The sequence below is a fragment of the Macaca nemestrina genome, chromosome 16 (genome assembly GCF_043159975.1).
Source record: "Macaca nemestrina isolate mMacNem1 chromosome 16, mMacNem.hap1, whole genome shotgun sequence".
In the NCBI taxonomy this organism is placed as follows: domain Eukaryota; kingdom Metazoa; phylum Chordata; class Mammalia; order Primates; family Cercopithecidae; genus Macaca; species Macaca nemestrina.
Window position 1 is genome coordinate 100,024,027 of NC_092140.1, and position 6,291 is coordinate 100,030,317.

Genomic DNA, 6,291 nt, shown 5'->3' on the forward strand with positions numbered 1-6,291 from the left:
CGTGCCGGTGGTATTTGTGGCACGGTTCCTTTGGATGGCTTCATTTGCCCCCAGACTGTATGAAAACATCTCCAAATGAGCATTTCTGGATATGTGTCACCCAGGGTATCATTGATTTATGATGGGAAACTGGCCTCAGCTGGAGATGGCTATGATGTTGCTGATGGGCGTGTAACAAATGCTTGAGTCCCAAGTGCCCTTGAGATATGGTTGGTGAAAGAATTTTATAAACTGATAAATTAAGGGGTTTTATTATGTTGTTGTTGTTATTTTTTTGTTGTTGAGTGCACAAGATCAAAATGCCTGGTATCTCCCTTTTACCTGGGCCTTTTTTTTTTTTTTTTTTTTTAAATGAGACAGGGTCTTGCTGTGTTGCCCAGACTGGAGTGCAGTGGTGCTATCTCGGCTCACTGCAACTTCAGCCTCCTGGATTCAAGCAATTCTCCTGCCTCAGCCTCCCAAGTGGCTGGGATTACAGGTGCCTGCCCCCACGGCTAAGTTTTTGTATTTTTTGTAGAGACGGGGTTTCACCATGTTGGCTAGGCTGGTCTCACACTCCTGACCTCAAGCGATCTGCCTGTCTCAGCCTCCCAAAGTGCTGGGATTACAGGCGTGAGCCACTGCCCCCAGCCTGAGCCATTATTTAATGTTTTTATTTTTATGTTTTTAATGCATCCAAGGTTAAGGGGAAGACACAAATAACAGGACTATTCTAAAAGGAAACCTGTTTGAACTCTGTGAGATCAGTCATCAGCCTCAGTATTCCACAGGCACACCTTCATTTCATCGTAAAAAGATACACATTTTGTCTATTTTTGTGCTTTTGGGGCCTATTTTGTGCTTTTTTACCTTGCGTAGAGATCTTATTACAAAGTGATTTTCTACATTAAAAAGAGACTGAAATAAATTGTATAGTTACTTAACTAATGAAGACATTTCAGAACTCTGGGATGATTTTAATCTTGAAGTAGTAGGTGGTGTAGTATTAAAACCATTCACCCCCTTCTTGATTGTATCTTAATTTTCTGGCTTTAAGGTGACATCTGAGAGGTAATGCATTCTTTTTTATATTGAAATCATAAGCTATCACCCGCTGCTTCTCTGAGTTACTTTTAATTTTGCCTTGTGGTTACGGTTTGGGATTTCCTTCTGTTTGGTTTTCAGATCCCCGTGTCTATATAGTCCTGAGTGCAAGTAATTACTATACTTATACATGAGGATCAGTATTTCTGCCTAGATCTGATAAAACATTTTCTTGTTTTAGTTATAAAAATTCAAACAAAAGTGTTACAAAGACACTTAGTATAGCTCCTTAGTCATAACCTGAGACTTGGGATGAAATTTAAACCACAGAGATGGTTTACTTTGCGGATCATAAGGCTTTTTATACTCTTGTTATCAAAATGGCTTATTTTTCGGGCAATAGGGACTATTAAGTCAAGAGAAAAGCTTTTCAAAGAAGTATTGCCTTTCTTCTCCCACACAGTTCTTGATTTCATCTCTCTTTCAGGCCTCAACAGGCACTGTATTCATTGCCAAGGTTCCAAATTATCAAATTCAAGTGAATTTATTTGTGTGTTGTTTACTTATTAAAAAAAGATAACTTTAAGGATGTGCAAGATTTTGTAATTAAACAAATCGTTTTATGGTATGGTCTTCTACACATTTATATCTATAGATATCTATCGATCGTCTTTCTATTCTGTCTGTTTCATGACTGAATAATGTAAAACCATTGTTGGCAACTGGTATCATCAAAGATACTCATTTTTTAATAACCAAAGGCAGGGGAAATCATTTTACTTATTAATAAATATTTTATGATGTGAATTCCTAGGGGAGTTGGGATTCTTTTTTCATTTTCATTGTACTTGGTAAGTTTTCGGATGGTCTAGTCAACCTGTTAATAGAACAAAATTTCCAAAAATTATGAATATTGCTTTCTAGAACCAAGAGCCTGCTTTTCAAAGTAATCAATATCTGGGAAGCTTATGTGAATGTTCTGTGAGTCAGTGAGTATTATTTTACAGGTTTCATGGGAAATGTTGACAACACAAAAGAAACAGTTCTTTTGGAATCATTATATTATGAGGCTAATGGGTGTTCCCTGCATTGTGTTTGATGGCAGATTCCTGCTTATCTCTGGAAGTGAAATTCTTAGAACTTTGGAACTGAAAGGGACCTCAGATATCACCCAGCCTAAAGATTGGCAAGCTTTTTTTTTTTTTTCAGTAAAAATCAGAGACTGGCTGGGCTCATGGCTCACCCCTGTAATTCCAGCACTTTGGGAGGCCAAGGCGGGAGGATCGCTGGAGACCGGGAGTTCCAGACAAGCCTGGGCAACATAGCGAGACCCCATCTCTACAAAAAAAGAAAAAATAAATAAAAATTAGCTGGGAGTGGTGGCGTACTTGGTAGTATCAGTGATTTGGGAGGTTGAGGCAGGAGGATCACTTGCAAGCTCAGGAGTTTGAGGCTGCAGTGAGCTGTGATTTCACTACTACATTCCAGCCTGGGTGACAGTGAAAACCTGTCTCAAAAAAATAAGTAAAAAAGATCCTGAGAGTAAATACTTTAGGTTTTGCCAGCCATATGGGATCTAGCAGCTATTCAGCTCTGCAGTAGCACACAAAAGCAGCCATAGATATACATAAACAAATGAGCGAATCTATATGCTCATAAAACCTTCTTCTTTTTTTTGAGACAGAGTCTCACTCTGTCGCCCTGGCTGGAGTGCAGTGGCACAATCTCGGCTCTCTGCAAGTTCCGCCTGCTGGGTTCACACCATTCTCCTGCCTCAGCCTCCCAAGTAACTGGGACCACAGGCACCCGCCACCACGCCCGGCTAATTTTTTGTGTTTTTAGTAGAGACAAGGTTTAACCGTGTTAGCCAAGATGGTCTCGATCTCTTGACCTCGTGATCTGCCTGCCTCGGCCTCCCAAAGTGTTGGGATTACAGGCGTGAGCCACTGTGCCTGGCCAAAACCTTCTTTATATGCACTGAAATTCAAATTTAACATGATTTTGACATGTCACAAAATAATCTTCAATTTTTTCCCCAAAACGTTTCAAAACGTAATTGTAAGCTCCAGTGCTGTACAAAAGCAGGCAGTGAGCAGGATTTCCCTGGCAGGCTATATATAGTTTGTCAGTCCCTCATCTAATCCTCCCTTCCCCTATGCAGGAGTCACCTCTGTGACATTTTTGGCACTCTTTTTTAAACAGAGGGATGGAAAATGCTTGCTTTTCTTAGCATGAGATTGTATAGTTCTTCTTTTTCTATGTGGTAAATACACCTTAATGAATGAATTTTTTATTTAGTGAATGCTACTTGGTTTTCCAAAAGTATAACATTATTAGAAGCAACCTCAGATCTTTTCGGTTTTGGTAAGAACTGGAAAAATTTAGCTGACAAAGCAAAAATGTTCCACTACCTGATTTAAGGACACCTTCCTTGTCATGAAATATAAATCAGAACCTATAAAGGGTAATTTGCACCCTGCAGAAATATTCTAAGTTCTGTCATTTACAGATAGAAAAATAGTTTGCTGCTGTACATTTTCTGCTGTATCTAAACCTCTAGTGTCGGTTTATGATAGTTCTAGGGGATTCTATATCCCTGCTTATAGGACAGAGAATCAGACTCTGACTGCAAGGAAGAAGAAATTAGCATAGGCCGGGCGCGGTGGCTCAAGCCTGTAATCCCAGCACTTTGGGAGGCCGAGGTGGGCGGATCACAAGGTCAGGAGATCGAGACCACAGTGAAACCCCGTCTCTACTAAAAATACAAAAAATTAGCCGGGCGCGGTGGCGGGCGCCTGTAGTCCCAGCTACTCAGGAGGCTGAGGCAGGAGAATGGCGTAAACCCAGGAGGCGGAGCTTGCAGTGAGCCGAGATCGCGCCACTGCACTCCAGCCTGGGCAACAGAGCGAGACTCCGTCTCAAAAAAAAAAAAAAAAAAAAAAAAAGAAATTAGCATATTGTGTCTATGAAGAGCGTGAAAACTGCACATGTGTCATTTCTGCTGCCACTGGAGAAGTTAAGATTTAGCAATAAGATCAACATCCAAAGTGGCAAAAATACCATTAAGACAAGTGTGTTTTGGTTTCGTGTATATCCTCTGCAACACGCACTTTCACGTAGCCTTCCATTTCTGATTACGTTCTCATAAGCTTGACTAATGAAATATTTCATCTATTAAATTTACCTTGAGCTCATTCTTTTAAGATTGCACAGTTTTATTTCACAAACTCTGTAACCCATACTTTCTCCTTGTTTTGTTACAAATGCTGATTTTTTTTTTTTTTTTTTTGAGACAGGGTCTCACTGTGTCACCCAGGCTGGAGTGCAGTGGTACCATCATGGCTTACCACAGTCTTGAACTCCTGGGCTCTAGAGATCCTCCCGCCGTGGCCTCCCAAAATGACAAATGAGGATTTAAGTTCCTTTCAGAAGCCTTGACTGAAGAAACCATGAAGGTTAGAACAAAGTTGATGAAAGTCAGGGCAAATGTTCAGAAATGGACTGAATCCCAGAGAGAAAGTTTGGTGCTAAAAGTTGAGATCGTAGAGAGCTTAGAATAACACATTCTCTTCTGTTTGGCCCTTACCTTGTAGTGGCACTTAAGACTAGTCCTTTTTTCTCTGAGGGACTTTGTCTCTGTTTCCTGCAAACTCACTGTGGTCTTTTGCTAGGAGTGCAAGTTCCCTACCATGCATATTCTCAATGATTTTTTCAAGTGGGTCAGCAGTTGAAATTAATAAACAGCAAGCTTGCTTTTAGTTGCTTGAGCTTCCTAAATGCTTAAAGGGAGTAAGTTTGTTTCTTTTTAGTGGATTTCAGAATGGAGACTTCTCATTCACTTAGCCTGGCCTACCTCCAGTCAATCAGAATGGTCTCATGAAAATATGCAGTGTGTACTTCACCCATGTCTGGGGCTGACTTCCACTCATAGAAGTTGGGGGCAGCTCATGGGAATCTGGGGAGAGAGGTGGTACTGGGCAGACAGAGAGACCAGACTGACCCTGTCAGTTGTCAGGATAGAAAATAAGCATCCCAGGCACTTGCCAGCCCTACTGGACTGAGTTACTGCTAAGTAAATAATGCATCAGCAGTAATGGTTCAATGAACTTTCTAGGATTTTAAAAAATGTGGTCACTTCCCATTTTGCTTATTTCTCTTGCCTCTTAAGAGAAAACCAAACCCTCTGAGGAAGCTGCATGATCTTACAATGGCACTGCGCTCAAGCAGAGCAATCTCAAGGCACGGAACGGGGGTACCGAGGCTTACTCACCGGGAAGTATGTCGATTCCCTGTGACCTGCCAGAGAAGGGACGGGGAAGACATGGTTCTTGGTCTGGGCCTGGCCATTAAGGAAGCCACACTTGTGCTCAAGTTTTGTGCACATTTTATGTTTAAAAGGGGGCAGCTGAAATATTACAATGAGGAATGAAGCATGCATACAAAAGAGAACACCCTTCCTCATCACTCAACGTCAATCCTCCTTTTATTCTACTTGCTTAGATGGTAGAGCTTTGAAGACATGTTCTCTCTCTCTCTCTCTGTCTGTCTCAGAGCTGGAGATCAGCTATTTTCATTCAGCCTATTCATTCAAAAATACCTATATCAAATATTTTTTTGCCTTCCGAAATGTTTTCTTAATTGAAAGCACTAATGCTATTGTGATTCAAGTGCCTATCAGAGATTAAGGGAGAGATGACAAAGAATTAGAAATCACTAACTCTGGCCGGCTGTGGTGGCTCACTCCTTAATCCCAGCACTTTGGGAGGCCAAGGTGGGTGGATCACCTGAGGTCAGGAGTTCAAGACCAGCCTGGCCAACATGGTGAAACCCCGTCCCTACTAAAAATACAAAAATTAGCTGGGCATGGTGGTAGGCGCCTGTAATCCCAGCTATTCGGGAAGCGGAGGCAAGAGAATCGCTTGAACCCGGGTGGTGGAGGTTACAGTGAGCTGAGATTGTGTCAGTGCACTCCAGCCTGGGCAACAGCGTGAGACTCTGTCTCAGGAAAAAAAAAAAAAAAAAAAAAAAAGAAATGACTAACTATTCTCCTTGAAAATCACTGCAGTGTACTAGGTAGAATGTTTTTTAGGGCACTAATTTGCATTTTCTCTCCTTTGCTGTCTTTTTTTTTTCTGTATAGAATCATTGATCAGTGAAAAATGGAAAAATAAAACCCTAGGAAAACACTCAGTTATTGCTGTCAAAGATGTTAGGTATTTTTGGATATCAACAATGACCCTGCATCACCATGACAAAATAACTTGGAGA